We start from the raw sequence: 27,752 nt of genomic DNA, 5'->3' as shown, positions 1-27,752 counted from the left end.
AAAGCCTTCCTCTGGGGGCACTTTTGGATGGGTGAATGGGGCTTGAAATGCATTTTCTGGGGCCCGAGTTTTCAGTCGACTGCCAGGCGGGCCAGGGCTATATTTAGGGTTGCTGTGAAAGAGTGAACCCGGAGGGTCCAGTTGCATGTGGGGCTGGATTAAGGCTCCCCTGGGGAGTTCACTTGTACCCAAAGCCTTCCTCTGGGGGCACTTTTGGATGGGCGAATTAGGCTTTTAACGCATTTTCTGGGGCCCGAGTTTTCAGTCGACTGCCAGGCGGGCCAGGGATATATATAGGGTTGCTGTGAAGGAGTGAACCCGGAGGGTCCAGTTGCATGTGGGGCTGCATAAAGGCTCCCCTGGGGAGTTCAGTTGTACCCAAAGCCTTCCATTGGGGGCACTTCTGGATGAGTGAATGGGGCTTGAAACGCTTTTTCTGTGGCCCGAGTTTTCTGTTTTCTGCCATGCTGGCTAGGGTTATATTTAGGGTTGCTGTAAAGAGCGAACACGGAGGGTCCAGTTGCATGTGGGGCTGCGTAAAGGCTCCCCTGGGGAGTTCAGATGTACCCAAAGCCTTCCTTTGGGGGCACTTCTGGATGGGTGAATGGGGCTCGTAACACATTTTCTGTGGCCCGAGCTTTCAGTCGACTGCCAGGCGTGCTAGGGCTATATTTAGGCTTGCGGTGAAAGAGTGAACCCGGAGGGTCCAGTTGCATGTGGGGCTGCGTAAAGGCTCCCCTGGGGAGTTCAGTTGTACCCAAAGCCTTCCTTTGGGGGCACTTTTGGATGGTCAAATGGGGCTTGAAGCACGTTTTCTGGAGCCCGATTTTTCAGTCTTCTGCCAGGCGGGCCAGGGCTATATTTAGGGTTGCACTGAAAGAGCGAACACGGAGAGTCCAGTTGCATGTGGGGCTGCGTAAAGGCTCCCCTGGGGAGTTCAGTTGTACCCAAAGCCTTCCTTTGGGGGCACTTCTGGATGGGCGAAAGGGGCTTGAAACGCTTTTTCTGTGGCCCGAGTTTTCAGTCTTCTGCCATGGTGGCTAGGGGTATATTTAGGGTTGCTGTAAAGAGCGAACACGGAGGGTCCAGTTGCATGTGGGGCTGCGTAAAGGCTCCCCTGGGGAGTTCAGTTGTACCCAAAGCCTTCCTTTGGGGGCACTTCTGGATGGGTGAATGGGGCTTGAAACGTTTTTTCTGTGGCCCGAGTTTTCAGTTTTCTGCCATGCTGGCTAGGGTTATATTTAGGGTTGCTTGTAGACAGTGAACAAGGAGGGTCCAGTTGCATGTGGGGCTGCGTAAAGGCTCCCCTGGGGAGTTCAGATGTACCCAAAGCCTTCCTCTGGGGGCACTTTTGGATGGGCGAATTAGGCTTTTAACGCATTTTCTGTGGCCCGAGTTTTCAGTCGACTGCCAGGCGGGCCAGGGCTATATTTAGGGTTGCTGTGAAAGAGTGAACCCGGAGGGTCCAGTTGCGTATGGGCCTGCATAAAAGCTCCCCTGGGGAGTTCAGTTGTACCCAAAGCCTTCCTTTGGGGGCACTTCTGGATGGGCGAAAGGGGCTTGAAACGCTTTTTCTGTGGCCCGAGTTTTCAGTCTTCTGCCATGCTGGCTAGGGTTATATTTAGGGTTGCTGTAAAGAGCGAACACGGAGGGTCCAGTTGCATGTGGGGCTGCGTAAAGGCTCCCCTGGGGAGTTCAGATGTACCCAAAGCCTTCCGTTGGGGGCACTTCTGGATGGGCGAATGGGGCTCGTAACACATTTTCTGTGGCCCGAGCTTTCAGTCGACTGCCAGGCGTGCTAGGGCTATATTTAGGCTTGCGGTGAAAGAGTGAACCCGGAGGGTCCAGTTGCATGTGGGGCTGCATAAAGGCTCCCCTGGGGAGTTCAGTTGTACCCAAAGCCTTCCTTTGGGGGCACTTCTGGATGGGTGAATGGGGCTTGAAACGCATTTTCTGGAGCCCGAGTTTTCAGTCTTCTGCCATGGTGGCTAGGGGTATATTTAGGGTTGCTCGTAAACAGTGAACAAGGATGGTCCAGTTGCATGTGGGGCTGCGTAAAGGCTCTCCTGGGCAGTTCAGTTGTACCCAAAGCCTTCCTCTGGGGGCACTTTTGGATGGGCAAATTAGGGTTTTAATGCATTTTCTGGGGCCAGAGTTTTCAGTCGACTGCCAGGCGGGCCAGGGCTATATTTAGGGTTGCTGTGAAAGAGCGAATACGGAGGGTCCAGTTGCATGTGGGGCTGCGTTAAGGCTCCCCTGGGGAGTCCAGTTGTACCAAAAGCCTTCCTTTGGGGGCACTTTTGGATGGTCCAAGGGGAATCGCAATGCGTTTTCTGAGGCCCGCTTTTTCAGTCTTCTCCCATTGCGCCAAGGGCTATATTTAGGCTTGCGGTGAAAGAGTGAACCCGGAGGGTCCAGTTGCATGTGGGGCTGCATAAAGGCTCCCCTGGGGAGTTCACTTGTACCCAAAGCCTAAATTTGGGGGCACTTCTGGATGGGCGAAAGGGGCTTGAAACCCTTTTCTGTGGCCCGAGTTTTCAGTCTTCTGCCATGGTGGCTAGGGGTATATTTAGGGTTGCTCGTAAACAGTGAACAAGGAGGGTCCAGTTGCATGTGGGGCTGCATAAAGGCTCCCCTGGGGAGTTCAGTTGTACCCAAAGCCTTCCTTTGGGGGCACTTCTGGATGGGCAAATTAGGCTTTTAATGAATTTTCTGGGGCCCGAGTTTTCAGTTTTCTGCCATGCTGGCTAGTGTTATATTTAGGGTTGCTTGTAAACAGCGAACACGGCGGGTCCAGTTGCGTATGGGCCTGCATAAAGGCTCCCCTGGGGAGTTCAGTTGTACCCAAAGCCTTCCTTTGGGGGCACTTTTGGATGGTCAAATGGGGCTTGAAGCACTTTTTCTGGGGCCTGATTTTTCAGTCGTCTGCCATGCGGGCCAGGGTTATATTTAGGGTTGCTCGTAAACAGTGAACAAGGATGGTCCAGTTGCATGTGGGGCTGTGTAAAGGCTCCTCTGGGGAGTTCAGATGTACCCAAAGCCTTCCTTTGGGGGCACTTCTGGATGGGTGAATGGGGCTTGAAACGCATTTTTTGGAGCCCAACTTTTCAGTCTTCTGCCATGGTGGCTAGGGGTATATTTAGGGTTGCTCGTAAACAGTGAGCAAGGAGGGTCCAGTTGCATGTGGGGCTGCATTAAGGCTCCCCTGGGGAGTTCAGTTGTACCCAAAGCCTTCCTCTGGGGGCACTTTTGGATGGGTGAATGGGGCTTGAAATGCATTTTCTGGGGCCCGAGTTTTCAGTCGACTGCCAGGCGGGCCAGGGCTATATTTAGGGTTGCTGTGAAAGAGTGAACCCGGAGGGTCCAGTTGCATGTGGGGCTCCATTAAGGCTCCCCTGGGGAGTTCACTTGTACCCAAAGCCTTCCTCTGGGGGCACTTTTGGATGGGCGAATTAGGCTTTTAACGCTTTTTCTGGGGCCCGAGTTTTCAGTCGACTGCCAGGCGGGCCAGGGCTATATTTAGGGTTGCTGTGAAAGAGTGAACCCGGAGGGTCCAGTTGCATGTGGGGCTGCGTAAAGGCTCCCCTGGGGAGTTCAGTTGTACCCAAAGCCTTCCTTTGGGGGCACTTCTGGATGGGTGAATGGGGCTTGAAACGCTTTTTCTGTGGCCCGAGTTTTCTGTTTTCTGCCATGCTGGCTAGGGTTATATTTAGGGTTGCTGTAAAGAGCGAACACGGAGGGTCCAGTTGCATGTGGGGCTGCGTAAAGGCTCCCCTGGGGAGTTCAGATGTACCCAAAGCCTTCCTTTGGGGGCACTTCTGGATGGGTGAATGGGGCTCGTAACACATTTTCTGTGGCCCGAGCTTTCAGTCGACTGCCAGGCGTGCTAGGGCTATATTTAGGCTTGCGGTGAAAGAGTGAACCCGGAGGGTCCAGTTGCATGTGGGGCTGCATAAAGGCTCCCCTGGGGAGTTCAGTTGTACCCAAAGCCTTCCTTTGGGGGCACTTCTGGATGGGTGAATGGGGCTTGAAACGCATTTTCTGGAGCCCGAGTTTTCAGTCTTCTGCCATGGTGGCTAGGGGTATATTTAGGGTTGCTCGTAAACAGTGAACAAGGATGGTCCAGTTGCATGTGGGGCTGCGTAAAGGCTCCCCTGGGCAGTTCAGTTGTACCCAAAGCCTTCCTCTGGGGGCACTTCTGGATGGGCAAATTAGGCTTTTAATGCATTTTCTGGGGCCCGAGTTTTCAGTCGACTGCCAGGCGGGCCAGGGCTATATTTAGGGTTGCTGTGAAAGAGCGAATACGGAGGGTCCAGTTGCATGTGGGGCTGCGTTAACGCTCCCCTGGGGAGTCCAGTTGTACCCAAAGCCTTCCTTTGGGGGCACTTTTGGATGGTCCAAGGGGAATCGCAATGCGTTTTCTGAGGCCCGCTTTTTCAGTCTTCTCCCATTGCGCCAAGGGCTATATTTAGGCTTGCGGTGAAAGAGTGAACCCGGAGGGTCCAGTTGCATGTGGGGCTGCATAAAGGCTCCCCTGGGGAGTTCAGTTGTACCCAAAGCCTTCCTTTGGGGGCACTTCTGGATGGGCGAAAGGGGCTTGAAACCCTTTTCTGTGGCCCGAGTTTTCAGTCTTCTGCCATGGTGGCTAGGGGTATATTTAGGGTTGCTCGTAAACAGTGAACAAGGAGGGTCCAGTTGCATGTGGGGCTGCATAAAGGCTCCCCTGGGGAGTTCAGTTGTACCCAAAGCCTTCCTCTGGGGGCAGTTTTGGATGGGCAAATTAGGCTTTTAATGAATTTTCTGGGGCCCGAGTTTTCAGTTTTCTGCCATGCTGGCTAGTGTTATATTTAGGGTTGCTTGTAAACAGCGAACACGGCGGGTCCAGTTGCGTATGGGCCTGCATAAAGGCTCCCCTGGGGAGTTCAGTTGTACCCAAAGCCTTCCTTTGGGGGCACTTTTGGATGGTCAAATGGGGCTTGAAGCACTTTTTCTGGGGCCTGATTTTTTAGTCGTCTGCCATGCGGGCCAGGGTTATATTTAGGGTTGCTCGTAAACAGTGAACAAGGAGGGTCCAGTTGCATGTGGGGCTGTGTAAAGGCTCCTCTGGGGAGTTCAGATGTACCCAAAGCCTTCCTTTGGGGGCACTTCTGGATGGGTGAATGGGGCTTGAAACGCATTTTTTGGAGCCCAACTTTTCAGTCTTCTGCCATGGTGGCTAGGGGTATATTTAGGGTTGCTCGTAAACAGTGAGCAAGGAGGGTCCAGTTGCATGTGGGGCTGCGTAAAGGCTCCCCTGGGGAGTTCAGATGTACCCAAAGCCTTCCTTTGGGGGCACTTCTGGATGGGTGAATTAGGCTTTTAACGCATTTTCTGTGGCCCGAGTTTTCAGTCGACTGCCAGGCGGGCCAGGGCTATATTTAGGGTTGCTGTGAAAGAGTGAACCCGGAGGGTCCAGTTGCGTATGGGCCTGCATAAAAGCTCCCCTGGGGAGTTCAGTTGTACCCAAAGCCTTCCTTTGGGGGCACTTCTGGATGGGCGAAAGGGGCTTGAAACGCTTTTTCTGTGGCCCGAGTTTTCAGTCTTCTGCCATGCTGGCTAGGGTTATATTTAGGGTTGCTGTAAAGAGCGAACACGGAGGGTCCAGTTGCATGTGGGGCTGCGTAAAGGCTCCCCTGGGGAGTTCAGATGTACCCAAAGCCTTCCGTTGGGGGCACTTCTGGATGGGCGAATGGGGCTCGTAACACATTTTCTGTGGCCCGAGCTTTCAGTCGACTGCCAGGCGTGCTAGGGCTATATTTAGGCTTGCGGTGAAAGAGTGAACCCGGAGGGTCCAGTTGCATGTGGGGCTGCATAAAGGCTCCCCTGGGGAGTTCAGTTGTACCCAAAGCCTTCCTTTGGGGGCACTTCTGGATGGGTGAATGGGGCTTGAAACGCATTTTCTGGAGCCCGAGTTTTCAGTCTTCTGCCATGGTGGCTAGGGGTATATTTAGGGTTGCTCGTAAACAGTGAACAAGGATGGTCCAGTTGCATGTGGGGCTGCGTAAAGGCTCTCCTGGGCAGTTCAGTTGTACCCAAAGCCTTCCTCTGGGGGCACTTTTGGATGGGCAAATTAGGGTTTTAATGCATTTTCTGGGGCCAGAGTTTTCAGTCGACTGCCAGGCGGGCCAGGGCTATATTTAGGGTTGCTGTGAAAGAGCGAATACGGAGGGTCCAGTTGCATGTGGGGCTGCGTTAAGGCTCCCCTGGGGAGTCCAGTTGTACCAAAAGCCTTCCTTTGGGGGCACTTTTGGATGGTCCAAGGGGAATCGCAATGCGTTTTCTGAGGCCCGCTTTTTCAGTCTTCTCCCATTGCGCCAAGGGCTATATTTAGGCTTGCGGTGAAAGAGTGAACCCGGAGGGTCCAGTTGCATGTGGGGCTGCATAAAGGCTCCCCTGGGGAGTTCACTTGTACCCAAAGCCTAAATTTGGGGGCACTTCTGGATGGGCGAAAGGGGCTTGAAACCCTTTTCTGTGGCCCGAGTTTTCAGTCTTCTGCCATGGTGGCTAGGGGTATATTTAGGGTTGCTCGTAAACAGTGAACAAGGAGGGTCCAGTTGCATGTGGGGCTGCATAAAGGCTCCCCTGGGGAGTTCAGTTGTACCCAAAGCCTTTTTTGGGGGCACTTCTGGATGGGCAAATTAGGCTTTTAATGAATTTTCTGGGGCCCGAGTTTTCAGTTTTCTGCCATGCTGGCTAGTGTTATATTTAGGGTTGCTTGTAAACAGCGAACACGGCGGGTCCAGTTGCGTATGGGCCTGCATAAAGGCTCCCCTGGGGAGTTCAGTTGTACCCAAAGCCTTCCTTTGGGGGCACTTTTGGATGGTCAAATGGGGCTTGAAGCACTTTTTCTGGGGCCTGATTTTTCAGTCGTCTGCCATGCGGGCCAGGGTTATATTTAGGGTTGCTCGTAAACAGTGAACAAGGATGGTCCAGTTGCATGTGGGGCTGTGTAAAGGCTCCTCTGGGGAGTTCAGATGTACCCAAAGCCTTCCTTTGGGGGCACTTCTGGATGGGCGAAAGGGGCTTGAAACCCTTTTCTGTGGCCCGAGTTTTCAGTCTTCTGCCATGGTGGCTAGGTGTATATTTAGGGTTGCTCGTAAACAGTGAACAAGGAGGGTCCAGTTGCATGTGGGGCTGCATAAAGGCTCCCCTGGGGAGTTCAGTTGTACCCAAAGCCTTCCTCTGGGGGCAGTTTTGGATGGGCAAATTAGGCTTTTAATGAATTTTCTGGGGCCCGAGTTTTCAGTTTTCTGCCATGCTGGCTAGTGTTATATTTAGGGTTGCTTGTAAACAGCGAACACGGCGGGTCCAGTTGCGTATGGGCCTGCATAAAGGCTCCCCTGGGGAGTTCAGTTGTACCCAAAGCCTTCCTTTGGGGGCACTTTTGGATGGTCAAATGGGGCTTGAAGCACTTTTTCTGGGGCCTGATTTTTCAGTCGTCTGCCATGCGGGCCAGGGTTATATTTAGGGTTGCTCGTAAACAGTGAACAAGGATGGTCCAGTTGCATGTGGGGCTGTGTAAAGGCTCCTCTGGGGAGTTCAGTTGTACCCAAAGCCTTCCTTTGGGGGCACTTCTGGATGGGTGAATGGGGCTTGAAACGCATTTTTTGGAGCCCAACTTTTCAGTCTTCTGCCATGGTGGCTAGGGGTATATTTAGGGTTGCTCGTAAACAGTGAGCAAGGAGGGTCCAGTTGCATGTGGGGCTGCATTAAGGCTCCCCTGGGGAGTTCAGTTGTACCCAAAGCCTTCCTCTGGGGGCACTTTTGGATGGGTGAATGGGGCTTGAAATGCATTTTCTGGGGCCCGAGTTTTCAGTCGACTGCCAGGCGGGCCAGGGCTATATTTAGGGTTGCTGTGAAAGAGTGAACCCGGAGGGTCCAGTTGCATGTGGGGCTGGATTAAGGCTCCCCTGGGGAGTTCACTTGTACCCAAAGCCTTCCTCTGGGGGCACTTTTGGATGGGCGAATTAGGCTTTTAACGCATTTTCTGGGGCCCGAGTTTTCAGTCGACTGCCAGGCGGGCCAGGGATATATATAGGGTTGCTGTGAAGGAGTGAACCCGGAGGGTCCAGTTGCATGTGGGGCTGCATAAAGGCTCCCCTGGGGAGTTCAGTTGTACCCAAAGCCTTCCATTGGGGGCACTTCTGGATGAGTGAATGGGGCTTGAAACGCTTTTTCTGTGGCCCGAGTTTTCTGTTTTCTGCCATGCTGGCTAGGGTTATATTTAGGGTTGCTGTAAAGAGCGAACACGGAGGGTCCAGTTGCATGTGGGGCTGCGTAAAGGCTCCCCTGGGGAGTTCAGATGTACCCAAAGCCTTCCTTTGGGGGCACTTCTGGATGGGTGAATGGGGCTCGTAACACATTTTCTGTGGCCCGAGCTTTCAGTCGACTGCCAGGCGTGCTAGGGCTATATTTAGGCTTGCGGTGAAAGAGTGAACCCGGAGGGTCCAGTTGCATGTGGGGCTGCGTAAAGGCTCCCCTGGGGAGTTCAGTTGTACCCAAAGCCTTCCTTTGGGGGCACTTTTGGATGGTCAAATGGGGCTTGAAGCACGTTTTCTGGAGCCCGATTTTTCAGTCTTCTGCCAGGCGGGCCAGGGCTATATTTAGGGTTGCACTGAAAGAGCGAACACGGAGAGTCCAGTTGCATGTGGGGCTGCGTAAAGGCTCCCCTGGGGAGTTCAGTTGTACCCAAAGCCTTCCTTTGGGGGCACTTCTGGATGGGCGAAAGGGGCTTGAAACGCTTTTTCTGTGGCCCGAGTTTTCAGTCTTCTGCCATGGTGGCTAGGGGTATATTTAGGGTTGCTGTAAAGAGCGAACACGGAGGGTCCAGTTGCATGTGGGGCTGCGTAAAGGCTCCCCTGGGGAGTTCAGTTGTACCCAAAGCCTTCCTTTGGGGGCACTTCTGGATGGGTGAATGGGGCTTGAAACGTTTTTTCTGTGGCCCGAGTTTTCAGTTTTCTGCCATGCTGGCTAGGGTTATATTTAGGGTTGCTTGTAGACAGTGAACAAGGAGGGTCCAGTTGCATGTGGGGCTGCGTAAAGGCTCCCCTGGGGAGTTCAGATGTACCCAAAGCCTTCCTCTGGGGGCACTTTTGGATGGGCGAATTAGGCTTTTAACGCATTTTCTGTGGCCCGAGTTTTCAGTCGACTGCCAGGCGGGCCAGGGCTATATTTAGGGTTGCTGTGAAAGAGTGAACCCGGAGGGTCCAGTTGCGTATGGGCCTGCATAAAAGCTCCCCTGGGGAGTTCAGTTGTACCCAAAGCCTTCCTTTGGGGGCACTTCTGGATGGGCGAAAGGGGCTTGAAACGCTTTTTCTGTGGCCCGAGTTTTCAGTCTTCTGCCATGCTGGCTAGGGTTATATTTAGGGTTGCTGTAAAGAGCGAACACGGAGGGTCCAGTTGCATGTGGGGCTGCGTAAAGGCTCCCCTGGGGAGTTCAGATGTACCCAAAGCCTTCCGTTGGGGGCACTTCTGGATGGGCGAATGGGGCTCGTAACACATTTTCTGTGGCCCGAGCTTTCAGTCGACTGCCAGGCGTGCTAGGGCTATATTTAGGCTTGCGGTGAAAGAGTGAACCCGGAGGGTCCAGTTGCATGTGGGGCTGCATAAAGGCTCCCCTGGGGAGTTCAGTTGTACCCAAAGCCTTCCTTTGGGGGCACTTCTGGATGGGTGAATGGGGCTTGAAACGCATTTTCTGGAGCCCGAGTTTTCAGTCTTCTGCCATGGTGGCTAGGGGTATATTTAGGGTTGCTCGTAAACAGTGAACAAGGATGGTCCAGTTGCATGTGGGGCTGCGTAAAGGCTCTCCTGGGCAGTTCAGTTGTACCCAAAGCCTTCCTCTGGGGGCACTTTTGGATGGGCAAATTAGGGTTTTAATGCATTTTCTGGGGCCAGAGTTTTCAGTCGACTGCCAGGCGGGCCAGGGCTATATTTAGGGTTGCTGTGAAAGAGCGAATACGGAGGGTCCAGTTGCATGTGGGGCTGCGTTAAGGCTCCCCTGGGGAGTCCAGTTGTACCAAAAGCCTTCCTTTGGGGGCACTTTTGGATGGTCCAAGGGGAATCGCAATGCGTTTTCTGAGGCCCGCTTTTTCAGTCTTCTCCCATTGCGCCAAGGGCTATATTTAGGCTTGCGGTGAAAGAGTGAACCCGGAGGGTCCAGTTGCATGTGGGGCTGCATAAAGGCTCCACTGGGGAGTTCACTTGTACCCAAAGCCTAAATTTGGGGGCACTTCTGGATGGGCGAAAGGGGCTTGAAACCCTTTTCTGTGGCCCGAGTTTTCAGTCTTCTGCCATGGTGGCTAGGGGTATATTTAGGGTTGCTCGTAAACAGTGAACAAGGAGGGTCCAGTTGCATGTGGGGCTGCATAAAGGCTCCCCTGGGGAGTTCAGTTGTACCCAAAGCCTTCCTTTGGGGGCACTTCTGGATGGGCAAATTAGGCTTTTAATGAATTTTCTGGGGCCCGAGTTTTCAGTTTTCTGCCATGCTGGCTAGTGTTATATTTAGGGTTGCTTGTAAACAGCGAACACGGCGGGTCCAGTTGCGTATGGGCCTGCATAAAGGCTCCCCTGGGGAGTTCAGTTGTACCCAAAGCCTTCCTTTGGGGGCACTTTTGGATGGTCAAATGGGGCTTGAAGCACTTTTTCTGGGGCCTGATTTTTCAGTCGTCTGCCATGCGGGCCAGGGTTATATTTAGGGTTGCTCGTAAACAGTGAACAAGGAGGGTCCAGTTGCATGTGGGGCTGTGTAAAGGCTCCTCTGGGGAGTTCAGATGTACCCAAAGCCTTCCTTTGGGGGCACTTCTGGATGGGTGAATGGGGCTTGAAACGCATTTTTTGGAGCCCAACTTTTCAGTCTTCTGCCATGGTGGCTAGGGGTATATTTAGGGTTGCTCGTAAACAGTGAGCAAGGAGGGTCCAGTTGCATGTGGGGCTGCATTAAGGCTCCCCTGGGGAGTTCAGTTGTACCCAAAGCCTTCCTCTGGGGGCACTTTTGGATGGGTGAATGGGGCTTGAAATGCATTTTCTGGGGCCCGAGTTTTCAGTCGACTGCCAGGCGGGCCAGGGCTATATTTAGGGTTGCTGTGAAAGAGTGAACCCGGAGGGTCCAGTTGCATGTGGGGCTCCATTAAGGCTCCCCTGGGGAGTTCACTTGTACCCAAAGCCTTCCTCTGGGGGCACTTTTGGATGGGCGAATTAGGCTTTTAACGCTTTTTCTGGGGCCCGAGTTTTCAGTCGACTGCCAGGCGGGCCAGGGCTATATTTAGGGTTGCTGTGAAAGAGTGAACCCGGAGGGTCCAGTTGCATGTGGGGCTGCGTAAAGGCTCCCCTGGGGAGTTCAGTTGTACCCAAAGCCTTCCTTTGGGGGCACTTCTGGATGGGTGAATGGGGCTTGAAACGCTTTTTCTGTGGCCCGAGTTTTCTGTTTTCTGCCATGCTGGCTAGGGTTATATTTAGGGTTGCTGTAAAGAGCGAACACGGAGGGTCCAGTTGCATGTGGGGCTGCGTAAAGGCTCCCCTGGGGAGTTCAGATGTACCCAAAGCCTTCCTTTGGGGGCACTTCTGGATGGGTGAATGGGGCTCGTAACACATTTTCTGTGGCCCGAGCTTTCAGTCGACTGCCAGGCGTGCTAGGGCTATATTTAGGCTTGCGGTGAAAGAGTGAACCCGGAGGGTCCAGTTGCATGTGGGGCTGCATAAAGGCTCCCCTGGGGAGTTCAGTTGTACCCAAAGCCTTCCTTTGGGGGCACTTCTGGATGGGTGAATGGGGCTTGAAACGCATTTTCTGGAGCCCGAGTTTTCAGTCTTCTGCCATGGTGGCTAGGGGTATATTTAGGGTTGCTCGTAAACAGTGAACAAGGATGGTCCAGTTGCATGTGGGGCTGCGTAAAGGCTCCCCTGGGCAGTTCAGTTGTACCCAAAGCCTTCCTCTGGGGGCACTTCTGGATGGGCAAATTAGGCTTTTAATGCATTTTCTGGGGCCCGAGTTTTCAGTCGACTGCCAGGCGGGCCAGGGCTATATTTAGGGTTGCTGTGAAAGAGCGAATACGGAGGGTCCAGTTGCATGTGGGGCTGCGTTAACGCTCCCCTGGGGAGTCCAGTTGTACCCAAAGCCTTCCTTTGGGGGCACTTTTGGATGGTCCAAGGGGAATCGCAATGCGTTTTCTGAGGCCCGCTTTTTCAGTCTTCTCCCATTGCGCCAAGGGCTATATTTAGGCTTGCGGTGAAAGAGTGAACCCGGAGGGTCCAGTTGCATGTGGGGCTGCATAAAGGCTCCCCTGGGGAGTTCAGTTGTACCCAAAGCCTTCCTTTGGGGGCACTTCTGGATGGGCGAAAGGGGCTTGAAACCCTTTTCTGTGGCCCGAGTTTTCAGTCTTCTGCCATGGTGGCTAGGGGTATATTTAGGGTTGCTCGTAAACAGTGAACAAGGAGGGTCCAGTTGCATGTGGGGCTGCATAAAGGCTCCCCTGGGGAGTTCAGTTGTACCCAAAGCCTTCCTCTGGGGGCAGTTTTGGATGGGCAAATTAGGCTTTTAATGAATTTTCTGGGGCCCGAGTTTTCAGTTTTCTGCCATGCTGGCTAGTGTTATATTTAGGGTTGCTTGTAAACAGCGAACACGGCGGGTCCAGTTGCGTATGGGCCTGCATAAAGGCTCCCCTGGGGAGTTCAGTTCTACCCAAAGCCTTCCTTTGGGGGCACTTTTGGATGGTCAAATGGGGCTTGAAGCACTTTTTCTGGGGCCTGATTTTTTAGTCGTCTGCCATGCGGGCCAGGGTTATATTTAGGGTTGCTCGTAAACAGTGAACAAGGAGGGTCCAGTTGCATGTGGGGCTGTGTAAAGGCTCCTCTGGGGAGTTCAGATGTACCCAAAGCCTTCCTTTGGGGGCACTTCTGGATGGGTGAATGGGGCTTGAAACGCATTTTTTGGAGCCCAACTTTTCAGTCTTCTGCCATGGTGGCTAGGGGTATATTTAGGGTTGCTCGTAAACAGTGAGCAAGGAGGGTCCAGTTGCATGTGGGGCTGCGTAAAGGCTCCCCTGGGGAGTTCAGATGTACCCAAAGCCTTCCTTTGGGGGCACTTCTGGATGGGTGAATTAGGCTTTTAACGCATTTTCTGGGGCCCGAGTTTTCAGTCGACTGCCAGGCGGGCCAGGGCTATATTTAGGGTTGCTGTGAAAGAGTGAACCCGGAGGGTCCAGTTGCATGTGGGGCTGCGTTAAGGCTCCCCTGGGGAGTTCAGTTGGACCCAAAGCCTTCCTTTGGGGGCACTTCTGGATGGGCGAAAGGGGCTTGAAACGCTTTTTCTGTGGCCATAGTTTTCTGTTTTCTGCCATGCTGGCTAGTGTTATATTTAGGGTTGCTTGTAAACAGCGAACACGGGGGGTCCAGTTGCGTATGGGCCTGCATAAAGGCTCCCCTGGGGAGTTCACTTGTACCCAAAGCCTTCCTTTGGGGGCACTTTTGGATGGGTGAATGGGGCTCGTAACACATTTTCTGTGGCCCGAGCTTTCAGTCGACTGCCAGGCTTGCTAGGGCTATATTTAGACTTGCGGTGAAAGAGTGAACCCGGAGGGTCCAGCTGCATGTGGGGCTGCATAAAGGCTCCCCTGGGGAGTTCAGTTGTACCCAAAGCCTTCCTTTGGGGGAACTTCTGGATGGGTGAATGGGGCTTGAAACGCATTTTCTGGAGCCCGAGTTTTCAGTCTTCTGCCATGGTGGCTAGGGGTATATTTAGGGTTGCTCGTAAACAGTGAACAAGGAGGGTCCAGTTGCATGTGGGGCTGCGTAAAGGCTCCCCTGGGGAGTTCAGATGTACCCAAAGCCTTCCTTTGGGGGCACTTCTGGATGGGTGAATTAGGCTTTTAACGCATTTTCTGGGGCCCGAGTTTTCAGTCGACTGCCAGGCGGGCCAGGGCTATATTTAGGGTTGCTGTGAAAGAGTGAACCCGGAGGGTCCAGTTGCATGTGGGGCTGCGTTAAGGCTCCCCTGGGGAGTTCAGTTGGACCCAAAGCCTTCCTTTGGGGGCACTTCTGGATGGGCGAAAGGGGCTTGAAACGCTTTTTCTGTGGCCATAGTTTTCTGTTTTCTGCCATGCTGGCTAGTGTTATATTTAGGGTTGCTTGTAAACAGCGAACACGGGGGGTCCAGTTGCGTATGGGCCTGCATAAAGGCTCCCCTGGGGAGTTCACTTGTACCCAAAGCCTTCCTTTGGGGGCACTTTTGGATGGGTGAATGGGGCTCGTAACACATTTTCTGTGGCCCGAGCTTTCAGTCGACTGCCAGGCTTGCTAGGGCTATATTTAGACTTGCGGTGAAAGAGTGAACCCGGAGGGTCCAGCTGCATGTGGGGCTGCATAAAGGCTCCCCTGGGGAGTTCAGTTGTACCCAAAGCCTTCCTTTGGGGGAACTTCTGGATGGGTGAATGGGGCTTGAAACGCATTTTCTGGAGCCCGAGTTTTCAGTCTTCTGCCATGGTGGCTAGGGGAATATTTAGGGTTGCTCGTAAACAGTGAACAAGGATGGTCCAGTTGCATGTGGGGCTGCGTAAAGGCTCCCCTGGGGAGTTCAGTTGTACCCAAAGCCTTCCTGTTGGGGCACTTTTGGATGGGCAAATTAGGGTTTTAATGCATTTTCTGGGGCCCGAGTTTTCAGTCGACTGCCAGGCGGGCCAGGGCTATATTTAGGGTTGCTGTGAAAGAGCGAATACGGAGGGTCCAGTTGCATGTGGGGCTGCGTTAAGGCTCCCCTGGGGAGTCCAGTTGTACCCAAAGCCTTCCTTTGGGGGCACTTTTGGATGGTCCAAGGGGAATCGCAATGCGTTTTCTGAGGCCCGCTTTTTCATTCTTCTCCTATTGCGCCAAGGGCTATATTTAGGCTTGCGGTGAAAGAGTGAACCCGGAGGGTCCAGTTGCATGTGGGGCTCCATAAAGGCTCCCCTGGGGAGTTCACTTGTACCCAAAGCCTTCCTTTGGGGGCACTTCTGGATGGGCGAAAGGGGCTTGAAATGCTTTTTCTGTGGCCCGAGTTTTCAGTCTTCTGCCATGCTGGCTAGGGTTATATTTAGGGTTGCTGTAAAGAGCGAACACGGAGGGTCCAGTTGCATGTGGGGCTGCGTAAAGGCTCCCCTGGGGAGTTCAGATGAACCCAAAGCCTTCCTTTGGGGGCACTTTTGGATGGGCGAATGGGGCTCGTAACACATTTTCTGTGGCCCGAGCTTTCAGTCGACTGCCAGGCGTGCTAGGGCTATATTTAGGCTTGCGGTGAAAGAGTGAACCCGGAGGGTCCAGTTGCATGTGGGGCTGCATAAAGGGTCCTCTGGGGAGTTCACTTGTACCCAAAGCCTTCCTCTGGGGGCAGTTTTGGATGGGCAAATTAGGCTTTTAATGCATTTTCTGGGGCCCGAGTTTTCAGTCGATTGCCAGGCGGGCCACGGCTATATTTAAGGTTGCTGTGAAAGAGCGAATACGGAGGGTCCAGTTGCATGTGGGGCTGCATAAAGGCTCCCCTGGGGAGTTCAGTTGTACCCATAGCCTTCCTTTGGGGGCACTTCTGGATGGGTGAATGGGGCTTGAAACGCATTGTCTGGAGCCCGAGTTTTAAGTTTTCTGCCATGGTGGCTAGGGGTATATTTAGGGTTGCTCGTAAACAGTGAACAAGGATGGTCCAGTTGCATGTGGGGCTGCATAAAGGCTCCCCTGGGGAGTTCAGTTGTACCCAAAGCCTTCCTCTGGGGGCAGTTTTGGATGGGCAAATTAGGGTTTTAATGCATTTTCTGGGGCCAGATTTTTCAGTCGACTGCCAGGCGGGCCAGGGCTATATTTAGGGTTGCTGTGAAAGAGCGAATACGGAGGGTCCAGTTGCATGTGGGGCTGCGTTAAGGCTCCCCTGGGGAGTCCAGTTGTACCCAAAGCCTTCCTTTGGGGGCACTTTTGGATGGTCCAAGGGGAATCGCAATGCGTTTTCTGAGGCCCGCTTTTTCAGTCTTCTCCCATTGCGCCAAGGGCTATATTTAGGCTTGCGGTGAAAGAGTGAACCCGGAGGGTCCAGTTGCATGTGGGTCTGCATAAAGACTCCCCTGGGGAGTTCACTTGTACCCAAAGCCTTCCATTGGGGGCACTTTTGGATGGTCAAATGGGGCTTATAGCACGTTTTCTGGGGCCCGATTTTTCAGTCTTCTGCCATGCGGGCCAGGGTTATATTTAGGGTTGCTGTAAAGAGCGAACACGGAGGGTCCAGTTGCATGTGGGGCTGCGTAAAGGCTCCCCTGGGGAGTTCACTTGTACACAAAGCTTTCCTTTGGGGGCACTTCTGGATGGGTGAATGGGGCTTGAAACGCATTTTCTGGAGCCCGAGTTTTCAGTCTTCTGCCATGGTGGCTAGGGGTATATTTAGGGTTGCTCGTAAACAGTGAACAAGGAGGGTCCAGTTGCATGTGGTGCTGCGTAAAGGCTCCCCTGGGGAGTTCACTTGTACCCAAAGCCTTCCTTTGGGGGCACTTCTGGATGGGTGAATGGGGCTTGAAACGCTTTTTCTGTGGCCCGAATTTTCAGTTTTCTGCCATGCTGGCTAGGGTTATATTTAGGGTTGCTTGTAGACAGTGAACAAGGAGGGTCCAGTTGCATGTGGGGCTGCATAAAGGCTCCCCTGGGGAGTTCAGATGTACCCAAAGCCTTCCTTTGGGGGCACTTTTGGATGGGTGAATTAGGCTTTTAACGCATTTTCTGGGGCCCGAGTTTTCAGTCGACTGCCAGGCGGGCCAGGGCTATATTTAGGGTTGCTGTGAAAGGGTGAACCCGGAGGGTCCAGTTGCATGTGGGGCTGCGTTAAGGCTCCCCTGGGGAGTTCAGTTGTACCCAAAGCCTTCCATTGGGGGCACTTTTGGATGGTCGAATGGGGCTTGAAGCACGTTTTCTGTGGCCCGAGTTTTCAGTCTTCTGCCAGGCGGGCCAGGGTTATATTTAGGGTTGCTTGTATACAGCGAACACGGGGGGTCCAGTTGCGTATGGGCCTGCATAAAGGCTCCCCTGGGGAGTTCACTTGTACCCAAAGCCTTCCTTTGGGGGCACTTCTGGATGGGTGAATGGGGCTCGTAACACATTTTCTGTGGCCCGAGCTTTCAGTCGACTGCCAGGCTTGCTAGGGCTATATTTAGACTTGCGGTGAAAGAGTGAACCCGGAGGGTCCAGTTGCATGTGGGGCTGCATAAAGGCTCCCCTGGGGAGTTCACTTGTACCCAAAGCCTTCTTTGGGGGCACATTTGGATGGTCAAATGGGGCTTGAAGCACGTTTTCTGGGGCCCGATTTTTCAGTCTTCTGCCATGCGGGCCAGGGTTATATTTAGGGTTGCTGTAAAGAGCGAACACGGAGGGTCCAGTTGCATGTGGGGCTGCGTAAAGGCTCCCCTGGGGAGTTCACTTGTACACAAAGCTTTCCTTTGGGGGCACTTCTGGATGGGTGAATGGGGCTTGAAACGCATTTTCTGGAGCCCGAGTTTTCAGTCTTCTGCCATGGTGGCTAGGGGTATATTTAGGGTTGCTCGTAAACAGTGAACAAGGATGGTCCAGTTGCATGTGGGGCTGCGTAAAGGCTCCCCTGGGGAGTTCAGTTGTACCCAAAGCCTTCCTCTGGGGGCACTTTTGGATGGGCAAATTAGGGTTTTAATGCATTTTCTGGGGCCCGAGTTTTCAGTCGACTGCCAGGCGGGCCAGGGCTATATTTAGGGTTGCTGTGAAAGAGCGAATACGGAGGGTCCAGTTGCATGTGGGGCTGCGTAAAGGCTCCCCTGGGGAGTTCACTTGTACCCAAAGCCTTCCTTTGGGGGCACTTCTGGATGGGTGAATGGGGCTTGAAACGCATTTTCTGGAGCCCGAGTTTTCAGTCTTCTGCCATGGTGGCTAGGGTTATATTTAGGGTTGCTTGTAGACAGTGAACAAGGAGGGTCCAGTTGCATATGGGGATGCGTAAAGGCTCCCCTGGGGAGTTCAGATGTACCCAAAGCCTTCCTTTGGGGGCACTTTTGGATGGGTGAATTAGGCTTTTAACGCATTTTCTGGGGCCCGAGTTTTCAGTGGACTGCCAGGCGGGCCAGGGCTATATTTAGGGTTGCTGTGAAAGAGTGAACCCGGAGGGTCCAGTTGCATGTGGGGCTGCGTTAAGGCTCCCCTGGGGAGTTCAGTTGTACCCAAAGCCTTCCTTTGGGGGCACTTCTGGATGGGTGAATGGGGCTTGAAACGCATTTTCTGGAGCCCGAGTTTTCAGTCTTCTGCCATGGTGGCTAGGGGTATATTTAGGGTTGCTCGTAAACAGTGAACAAGGATGGTCCAGTTGCATGTGGGGCTGCGTAAAGGCTCCCCTGGGCAGTTCAGTTGTACCCAAAGCCTTCCTCTGGGGGCACTTTTGGATGGGCAAATTAGGGTTTTAATGCATTTTCTGGGGCCAGAGTTTTCAGTCGACTGCCAGGCGGGCCAGGGCTATATTTAGGGTTGCTGTGAAAGAGCGAATACGGAGGGTCCAGTTGCATGTGGGGCTGCGTTAAGGCTCCCCTGGGGAGTCCAGTTGTACCAAAAGCCTTCCTTTGGGGGCACTTTTGGATGGTCCAAGGGGAATCGCAATGCGTTTTCTGAGGCCCGCTTTTTCAGTCTTCTCCCATTGCGCCAAGGGCTATATTTAGGCTTGCGGTGAAAGAGTGAACCCGGAGGGTCCAGTTGCATGTGGGGCTGCATAAAGGCTCCCCTGGGGAGTTCAGTTGTACCCAAAGCCTTCCTTTGGGGGCACTTCTGGATGGGCGAAAGGGGCTTGAAACCCTTTTCTGTGGCCCGAGTTTTCAGTCTTCTGCCATGGTGGCTAGGGGTATATTTAGGGTTGCTCGTAAACAGTGAACAAGGAGGGTCCAGTTGCATGTGGGGCTGCATAAAGGCTCCCCTGGGGAGTTCAGTTGTACCCAAAGCCTTCCTTTGGGGGCACTTTTGGATGGTCAAATGGGGCTTGAAGCACTTTTTCTGGGGCCTGATTTTTCAGTCGTCTGCCATGCGGGGCAGGGTTATATTTAGGGTTGCTCGTAAACAGTGAACAAGGAGGGTCCAGTTGCATGTGGGGCTGTGTAAAGGCTCCTCTGGGGAGTTCAGATGTACCTAAAGCCTTCCTTTGGGGGCACTTCTGGATGGGTGAATGGGGCTTGAAACGCATTTTTTGGAGCCCAACTTTTCAGTCTTCTGCCATGGTGGCTAGGGGTATATTTAGGGTTGCTCGTAAACAGTGAGCAAGGAGGGTCCAGTTGCATGTGGGGCTGCATTAAGGCTCCCCTGGGGAGTTCAGTTGTACCCAAAGCCTTCCTCTGGGGGCACTTTTGGATGGGTGAATGGGGCTTGAAATGCATTTTCTGGGGCCCGAGTTTTCAGTCGACTGCCAGGCGGGCCAGGGCTATATTTAGGGTTGCTGTGAAAGAGTGAACCCGGAGGGTCCAGTTGCATGTGGGGCTCCATTAAGGCTCCCCTGGGGAGTTCACTTGTACCCAAAGCCTTCCTCTGGGGGCACTTTTGGATGGGCGAATTAGGCTTTTAACGCATTTTCTGGGGCCCGAGTTTTCAGTCGAATGCCAGGCGGGCCAGGGCTATATTTAGGGTTGCTGTGAAAGAGTGAACCCGGAGGGTCCAGTTGCATGTGGGGCTGCATAAAGGCTCCCCTGGGGAGTTCAGTTGTACCCAAAGCCTTCCATTGGGGGCACTTCTGGATGAGTGAATGGGGCTTGTAACGCTTTTTCTGTGGCCCGAGTTTTCTGTTTTCTGCCATGCTGGCTAGGGTTATATTTAGGGTTGCTGTAAAGAGCGAACACGGAGGGTCCAGTTGCATGTGGGGCTGCGTAAAGGCTCCCCTGGGGAGTTCAGATGTACCCAAAGCCTTCCTTTGGGGGCACTTCTGGATGGGTGAATGGGGCTCGTAACACATTTTCTGTGGCCCGAGCTTTCAGTCGACTGCCAGGCGTGCTAGGACTATATTTAGGCTTGCGGTGAAAGAGTGAACCCGGAGGGTCCAGTTGCATGTGGGGCTGCATAAAGGCTCCCCTGGGGAGTTCACTTGTACCCAAAGCCTTCCTTTGGGGGCACTTCTGGATGGGTGAATGGGGCTTGAAACGCATTTTCTGGAGCCCGAGTTTTCAGTCTTCTGCCATGGTGGCTAGGGGTATATTTAGGGTTGCTCGTAAACAGTGAACAAGGAGGGTCCAGTTGCATGTGGGGCTGCGTAAAGGCTCCCCTCGGGAGTTCAGTTGTACCCAAAGCCTTCCTCTGGGGGCACTTTTGGATGGGCAAATTAGGGTTTTAATGCATTTTCTGGGGCCAGAGTTTTCAGTCGACTGCCAGGCGGGCCAGGGCTATATTTAGGGTTGCTGTGAAAGAGCGAATACAGAGGGTCCAGTTGCATGTGGGGCTGCGTTAAGGCTCCCCTGGGGAGTCCAGTTGTACCCAAAGCCTTCCTTTGGGGGCACTTTTGGATGGTCCAAGGGGAATCGCAATGCGTTTTCTGAGGCCCGTTTTTTCAGTCTTCTCCCATTGCGCCAAGGGCTATATTTAGGCTTGCGGTGAAGGAGTGAACCCGGAGGGTCCAGTTGCATGTGGGGCTGCATAAAGGCTCCCCTGGGGAGTTCACTTGTACCCAAAGCCTTCCTTTGGGGGCACTTTTGGATGGTCAAATGGGGCTTGAAGCACGTTTTCTGGAGCCCGATTTTTCAGTCTTCTGCCATGCGGGCCAGGGCTATATTTAGGGTTGCACTGAAAGAGCGAACACGGAGAGTCCAGTTGCATGTGGGGCTGCGTAAAGGCTCCCCTGGGGAGTTCAGTTGTACCCAAAGCCTTCCTTTGGGGGCACTTCTGGATGGGTGAATGGGGCTTGAAACGCATTTTCTGTGGCCCGAGTTTTCAGTTTTCTGCCATGCTGGCTAGTGTTATATTTAGGGTTGCTTGTAGACAGTGAACAAGGAGGGTCCAGTTGCATGTGGGGCTGCGTAAAGGCTCCCCTGGGGAGTTTAGATGTACCCAAAGCCTTCCTTTGGGGGCACTTTTGGATGGGTGAATGGGGCTCGTAACACATTTTCTGTGGCCCGAGCTTTCAGTCGACTGCCAGGCGTGCTAGGGCTATATTTAGGCTTGCGGTGAAAGAGTAAACCCGGAGGGTCCACTTGCATGTGGGGCTGCGTAAAGGCTCCCCTGGGGAGTTCAGTTGTACCCAAAGCCTTCCTTTGGGGGCACTTCTGGATGGGTGAATGGGGCTTGAAACGCATTTTCTGGAGCCCGAGTTTTCAGTCTTCTGCCATGGTGGCTAGGGGTATATTTAGGGTTGCTCGTAAACAGTGAACAAGGAGGGTCCAGTTGCATGTGGGGCTGCGTAAAGGCTCCCCTGGGGAGTTCAGTTGTACCCAAAGCCTTCCTCTGGGGGCACTTTTGGATGGGCAAATTAGGGTTTTAATGCATTTTCTGTGGCCAGAGGTTTCAGTCGACTGCCAGGCGGGCCAGGGCTATATTTAGGGTTGCTGTGAAAGAGCGAATACGGAGGGTCCAGTTGCATGTGGGGCTGCATAAAGGCTCCCCTGGGGAGTTCACTTGTACCCAAAGCCTTCCTTTGGGGGCACTTCTGGATGGGTGAATGGGGCTTGAAACGCATTGTCTGGAGCCCGAGTTTTAAGTCTTCTGCCATGGTGGCTAGGGGTATATTTAGGGTTGCTCGTAAACAGTGAACAAGAATGGTCCAGTTGCATGTGGGGCTGCATAAAGGCTCCCCTGGGGAGTTCACTTGTACCCAAAGCTTTCCTTTGGGGGCACTTCTGGATGGGGGAATGGGGCTTGAAACGCATTTTCTGTGGCCTGAGTTTTCAGTTTTCTGCAATGCTGGCTAGTGTTATATTTAGGGTTGCTTGTAAACAGCGAACACGGGGGGTCCTGTTGCGTATGGGCCTGCATAAAGGCTCCCCTGGGGAGTTCAGTTGTACCCAAAGCCTTCCTTTGGGGGCACTTTTGGATGGTCCAAGGGGAATCGCAATGCGTTTTCTGAGGCCCGCTTTTTCAGTCTTCTCCCATTGCGCCAAGGGCTATATTTAGGCTTGCGGTGAAAGAGTGAACCCGGAGGGTCCAGTTGCATGTGGGGCTGCATAAAGGCTCCCCTGGGGAGTTCAGTTGTACCCAAAGCTTTCCTTTGGGGGCACTTCTGGATGGTCAAATGGGGCTTGAAGCACGTTTTCTGGGGCCAGAGTTTTCAGTCGACTGCCAGGCGGGCCAGGGCTATATTTAGGGTTGCTGTGAAAGAGTGAACCCGAAGATTCCAGTTGCATGTGGGGCTGCGTTAAGGCTCCCCTGGGGAGTCCAGTTGTACCCAAAGCCTTCCTTTGGGGGCACTTTTGGATGGTCCAAGGGGAATCGCAATGCGTTTTCTGAGGCCCGCTTTTTCATTCTTCTCCTATTGCGCCAAGGGCTATATTTAGGCTTGCGGTGAAAGAGTGAACCCGGAGGGTCCAGTTGCATGTGGGGCTGCATAAAGGCTCCCCTGGGGAGTTCAGTTGTACCCAAAGCCTTCCTCTGGGGGCAGTTTTGGATGGGCAAATTAGGCTTTTAATGCATTTTCTGGGGCCAGAGTTTTCAGTCGACTGCCAGGCGGGCCAGGGCTATATTTAGGGTTGCTGTGAAAGAGCGAATACGGAGGGTCCAGTTGCACATGGGGCTGCGTTAAGGCTCCCCTGGGGAGTCCAGTTGTACCAAAAGCCTTCCTTTGGCGGCACTTTTGGATGGTCCGAGAGGAATCGCAATGCGTTTTCTGAAGGCCCGCTTTTTCAGTCTTCTCCCATTGCGCCGAGTGCTATATTTAGGCTTGCGGTGAAAGAGTGAACCCGGAGGGTCCAGTTGCATGTGGGGCTGCATAAAGGCTCCCCTGGGGAGTTCACTTGTACCCAAAGCCTTCCTTTGGGGGCACTTCTGGATGGGTGAATGGGGCTTGAAACGCTTTTTCTGTGGCCCGAGTTTTCAGTTTTCTGCCATGCTGGCTAGTGTTATATTTAGGGTTGCTTGTAAACAGCGAACACGGCGGGTCCAGTTGCATGTGGGGCTGCGTAAAGGCTCCCCTGGGGAGTTCACTTGTACCCAAAGCCTTCCTTTGGGGGCACTTCTGGATGGGTGAATGGGGCTCGTAACACATTTTCTGTGGCCCGAGCTTTCAGTCGACTGCCAGGCGTGCTAGGGCTATATTTAGACTTGCGGTGAAAGAGTGAACCCTGAGGGTCCAGTTGCATGTGGGGCTGCATAAAGGCTCCCCTGGGGAGTTCAGTTTTACCCAAAGCCTTCCTCTGGGGGCACTTTTGGATGAGCAAATTAGGCTTTTAATGCATTTTCTGGGGCCCGAATTTTCAGTCGACTGCCAGGCGGGCCAGGGCTATATTTAGGGTTGCTGTGAAAGAGCGAATACGGAGGGTCCAGTTGCACGTGGGGCTGCATAAAGGCTCCCCTGGGGAGTCCAGTTGTACCAAAAGCCTTCCTTTGGGGGCACTTTTGGATGGTTCGAAAGGAATCGCAATGCGTTTTCTGAAGGCCCGCTTTTTCATTCTTCTCCCATTGCGCCGAGTGCTATATTTAGGCTTGCGGTGAAAGAGTGAACCCGGAGGGTCCAGTTGCATGTGGGGCTGCATAAAGTCTCCCCTGGGGAGTTCACTTGTACCCAAAGCATTCCTTTGGGGGCACTTCTGGATGGGTGAATGGGGCTTGAAACGCTTTTTCTGTGGCCCGAGTTTTCAGTTTTCTGCCATGCTGGCTAGTGTTATATTTAGGGTTGCTTGTAAACAGCGAACACGGCGGGTCCAGTTGAGTATGGGCCTGCATAAAGGCTCCCCTGGGGAGTTCAGTTGTACCCAAAGCCTTCCTTTGGGGGCACTTTTGGATGGTCAAATGGGGCTTGAAGCACGTTTTCTGGGGCCCGATTTTTCAGTCGTCTGCCATGCGGGCCTGGGTTATATTTAGGGTTGCTCGTAAACAGTGAACAAGGAGGGTCCAGTTGCATTTGGGGCTGTGTAAAGGCTCCCCTGGGGAGTTCAGATGTACCCAAAGCCTTCCTTTGGGGGCACTTCTGGATGGGTGAATGGGGCTTGAAACGCATTTTCTGGAGCCCAACTTTTCAGTCTTCTGCCATGGTGGCTAGGGGTATATTTAGGGTTGCTCGTAAACAGTGAGCAAGGAGGGTCCAGTTGCATGTGGGGCTGCATTAAGGCTCCCCTGGGGAGTTCAGTTGTACCCAAAGCCTTCCTCTGGGGGCACTTTTGGATGGGTGAATGGGGCTTGAAACGCATTTTCTGGGGCCCGAGTTTTAAGTCGACTGCCAGGCGGGCCAGGGCTATATTTAGGGTTGCTGTGAAAGAGTGAACCCGGAGGGTCCAGTTGCATGTGGGGCTGCATTAAGGCTCCCCTGGGGAGTTCAGTTGTACCCAAAGCCTTCCTCTGGGGGCTCTTTTGGATGGGCAAATTAGGGTTTTAATGCATTTTCTGGGGCCCGAGTTTTCAGTCGACTGCCAGGCGGGCCAGGGCTATATTTAGGGTTGCTGTGAAAGAGCGAATACGGAGGGTCCAGTTGCATGTGGGGCTGCGTTAAGGCTCCCCTGGGGAGTCCAGTTGTACCCAAAGCCTTCCTTTGGGGGCACTTTTGGATGGTCCGAGAGGAATCGCAATGCGTTTTCTGAGGCCCGCTTTTTCAGTCTTCTCCCATTGCTCCAAGGGCTATATTTAGGCTTGCGGTGAAAGAGTGAACCCGGAGGGTCCAGTTGCATGTGGGGCTGCATAAAGGCTCCCCTGGGGAGTTCACTTGTACCCAAAGCCTTCCTTTGGGGGCACTTCTGGATGGGCGAAAGGGGCTTGAAACCCTTTTCTGTGGCCCGAGTTTTCAGTCTTCTGCCATGCTGGCTAGGGTTATATTTAGGGTTGCTGTAAAGAGCGAACACGGAGGGTCCAGTTGCATGTGGGGCTGCGTAAAGGCTCCCCTGGGGAGTTCACTTGTACCCAAAGCCTTCCTTTGGGGGCACTTCTGGATGGGTGAATGGGGCTTGAAACGCTTTTTCTGTGGCCCGAGTTTTCAGTTTTCTGCCATGCTGGCTAGTGTTATATTTAGGGTTGCTTGTAAACAGCGAACACGGCGGGTCCAGTTGAGTATGGGCCTGCATAAAGGCTCCCCTGGGGAGTTCAGTTGTACCCAAAGCCTTCCTTTGGGGGCACTTTTGGATGGTCAAATGGGGCTTGAAGCACGTTTTCTGGGGCCCGATTTTTCAGTCGTCTGCCATGCGGGCCTGGGTTATATTTAGGGTTGCTCGTAAACAGTGAACAAGGAGGGTCCAGTTGCAAAGCCTTCCTTTGGGGGCACTTCTGGATGGGTGAATGGGGCTTGAAACGCATTTTCTGGAGCCCGAGTTTTCAGTCTTCTGCCATGGTGGCTAGGGGTATATTTAGGGTTGCTCGTAAACAGTGAACAAGGATGGTCCAGTTGCATGTGGGGCTGCGTAAAGGCTCCCCTGGGCAGTTCAGTTGTACCCAAAGCCTTCCTCTGGGGGCACTTTTGGATGGGCAAATAAGGGTTTTAATGCATTTTCTGGGGCCAGAGTTTTCAGTCGACTGCCAGGCGAGCCAGGGCTATATTTAGGGTTGCTGTGAAAGAGCGAATACGGAGGGTCCAGTTGCATGTGGGGCTGCGTTAAGGCTCCCCTGGGGAGTCCAGTTGTACCCAAAGCCTTCGTTTGGGGGCACTTTTGGATGGTACGAGAGGAATCGCAATGCGTTTTCTGAGGCCCGTTTTTTCAGTCTTCTCCCATTGCGCCAAGGGCTATATTTAGGCTTGCGGTGAAAGAGTGAACCCGGAGGGTCCAGTTGCATGTGGGGCTGCATAAAGGCTCCCCTGGGGAGTTCACTTGTACCCAAAGCCTTCCTTTGGGGGCACTTCTGGATGGGCGAAAGGGGCTTGAAACCCTTTTCTGTGGCCCGAGTTTTCAGTCTTCTGCCATGCTGGCTAGGGTTATATTTAGGGTTGCTGTAAAGAGCGAACACGGAGGGTCCAGTTGCATGTGGGGCTGCGTAAAGGCTCCCCTGGGGAGTTCACTTGTACCCAAAGCTTTCCTTTGGGGGCACTTCTGGATGGGTGAATGGGGCTTGAAACGCATTTTCTGGAGCCCGAGTTTTCAGTCTTCTGCCATGGTGGCTAGGGGTATATTTAGGGTTGCTCGTAAACAGTGAACAAGGAGGGTCCAGTTGCATGTGGGGCTGCATAAAGGCTCCCCTGGGGAGTTCACTTGTACCCAAAGCCTTCCTCTGGGGGCACTTTTGGATGGGCAAATTAGGCTTTTAATGCATTTTCTGGGGCACGAGTTTTCAGTCGACTGCCATGCTGGCTAGTGTTATATTTAGGGTTGCTTGTAAACAGCGAACACGGCGGGTCCAGTTGCGTATGGGCCTGCATAAAGGCTCCCCTGGGGAGTTCAGTTGTACCCAAAGCCTTCCTTTGGGGGCACTTTTGGATGGTCAAATGGGGCTTGAAGCACGATTTCTGGGGCCCGATTTTTCAGTCGTCTGCCATGCGGGCCAGGGTTATATTTAGGGTTGCTCGTAAACAGTGAACAAGGAGGGTCCAGTTGCATTTGGGGCTGTGTAAAGGCTCCCCTGGGGAGTTCAGATGTACCCAAAGCCTTCCTTTGGGGGCACTTCTGGATGGGTGAATGGGGCTTGAAACGCATTTTCTGGAGCCCGAGTTTTCAGTCTTCTGCCATGGTGGCTAGGGGTATATTTAGGGTTGCTCGTAAACAGTGAACAAGGATGGTCCAGTTGCATGTGGGGCTGCGTAAAGGCTCCCCTGGGCAGTTCAGTTGTACCCAAAGCCTTCCTCTGGGGGCAGTTTTGGATGGGCAAATTAGGGTTTTAATGCATTTTCTGGGGCCAGAGTTTTCAGTCGACTGCCAGGCGGGCCAGGGCTATATTTAGGGTTGCTGTGAAAGAGCGAATACGGAGGGTCCAGTTGCATGTGGGGCTGCGTTAAGGCTCCCCTGGGGAGTCCAGTTGTACCAAAAGCCTTCCTTTGGCGGCACTTTTGGATGGTCCGAGAGGAATCGCAATGCGTTTTCTGAAGGCCCGCTTTTTCAGTCTTCTCCCATTGCGCCGAGTGCTATATTTAGGCTTGCGGTGAAAGAGTGAACCCGGAGGGTCCAGTTGCATGTGGGGCTGCATAAAGGCTCCCCTGGGGAGTTCACTTGTACCCAAAGCCTTCCTTTGGGGGCACTTCTGGATGGGTGAATGGGGCTTGAAACGCTTTTTCTGTGGCCCGAGTTTTCAGTTTTCTGCCATGCTGGCTAGTGTTATATTTAGGGTTGCTTCTAAACAGCGAACACGGCGGGTCCAGTTGCGTATGGGCCTGCATAAAGGCTCCCCTGGGGAGTTTAGTTGTACCCAAAGCTTTCCTTTGGGGGCACTTTTGGATGGTCAAATGGGGCTTGAAGCACGTTTTCTGGGGCCCGATTTTTCAGTCGTCTGCCATGCGGGCCAGGGTTATATTTAGGGTTGCTCGTAAACAGTGAACAAGGAGGGTCCAGTTGCATTTGGGGCTGTGTAAAGGCTCCCCTGGGGAGTTCAGATGTACCCAAAGCCTTCATTTGGGGGCACTTCTGGATGGGTGAATGGGGCTAGAAACGCATTTTCTGGAGCCCGAGTTTTCAGTCTTC

The sequence above is a fragment of the Anas platyrhynchos genome, chromosome 12 (genome assembly GCF_047663525.1).
Source record: "Anas platyrhynchos isolate ZD024472 breed Pekin duck chromosome 12, IASCAAS_PekinDuck_T2T, whole genome shotgun sequence".
In the NCBI taxonomy this organism is placed as follows: domain Eukaryota; kingdom Metazoa; phylum Chordata; class Aves; order Anseriformes; family Anatidae; genus Anas; species Anas platyrhynchos.
Note: the sequence above shows the minus strand (reverse complement) of the source record.